The sequence below is a fragment of the Cynocephalus volans genome, chromosome X (genome assembly GCF_027409185.1).
Source record: "Cynocephalus volans isolate mCynVol1 chromosome X, mCynVol1.pri, whole genome shotgun sequence".
NCBI lineage: Eukaryota > Metazoa > Chordata > Mammalia > Dermoptera > Cynocephalidae > Cynocephalus > Cynocephalus volans.
Genome location: NC_084478.1, coordinates 31,026,194 through 31,027,235, shown reverse-complemented (window position 1 = coordinate 31,027,235; position 1,042 = coordinate 31,026,194). Strand labels below are relative to the sequence as shown.

The window sequence follows — 1,042 nt, the reverse complement described above, 5'->3', positions numbered from 1 at the left end:
TTTTTACAGCCTTTTTATTTTGAAACATTGCTGGTTCTTTTTAATGTTTTTCCCCCCCCAGATATTTATAGCTTGCAGCAATTTGGTAAAACAGACTTTTGTAAACAGAAATTGAAACATTTGCTTTTCCTCACTACCTGTCCCCTCCAGAATTTGGAAATTATTCCTGAGTATTCTTATTTTTATGGCAATATGGTTATTTACATAAGTTCATTAAGAATCTGTTCTCTTTAACAGGATACAACTGGAAACACTGGCTCTTTCTGCCATCTTTCTGTGCCACCATAATGGTACGTGTGAATGTCCTGGCAGATGCTCTCAAGAGCATCAATAATGCCAAAGAGAGAAGCAAATGCCAGGTTCTTATTAGGCTGTGCTCCAAAGTCAACATCTGGTTTCTAACTGTAATGATGATGCATCACAAACTGACAAATTTGAAATCACTGATGATCACAGAGCTGGAAAAATTGTTGTGAACCTCACAGACAGGTTATACAAGTATGGAGTGATCAGCCCCAGATTTGATGTACAACTCAAAGATCTAGAAAAATGACAGAATAATCTGCTCCCATCCTGTCAGTTTGGTTTCATTTTACTGACAACCTCAGCTGGCATCATGGACCATGAAGAAGCAAGATGAAAACACTCAGGAGGGGAAATCCTGGGATTCTTTTTCTAGGAACGTAACACATACCTACAAATATAGTGCCTAGGGCCGAGCCCGTGGCGCCCTCGGGAGAGTGCGGAGCTCCCGCCGCGGGTTCGGATCCTATATAGGAATGGCCGGTGCGCTCACTGGCTGAGTGCCGGTCACGAAAAAGACAAAAAAAAAAAAAAAAAAAAAAAAAAAAAAAATACAGTGCCTTAATGGACAAAAAAAAAAGAGGAAACATTGGTTATATTACCAAGGTTTTGAGTTTTATTTTCTACCTGTATACTACTGAATTCTGAATTCTTCTAGCTTTCTCTAATATCTGTCTACAACTTATTAAAAACAAGAACTGCTCTGTTCCTAAGATCTATACGCTGAAGCTGGACAGTT

General features: G+C 39.1%; 1 pseudogene; it reads left to right on the top strand.

Annotated features, from left to right (window-relative positions):
• Window positions 1-287: 287 nt before the first annotated feature.
• Window positions 288-679, top strand: LOC134367648 (small ribosomal subunit protein uS8-like; annotated as a pseudogene).
• The last annotated feature ends 363 nt before the right edge of the window (window positions 680-1,042 follow it).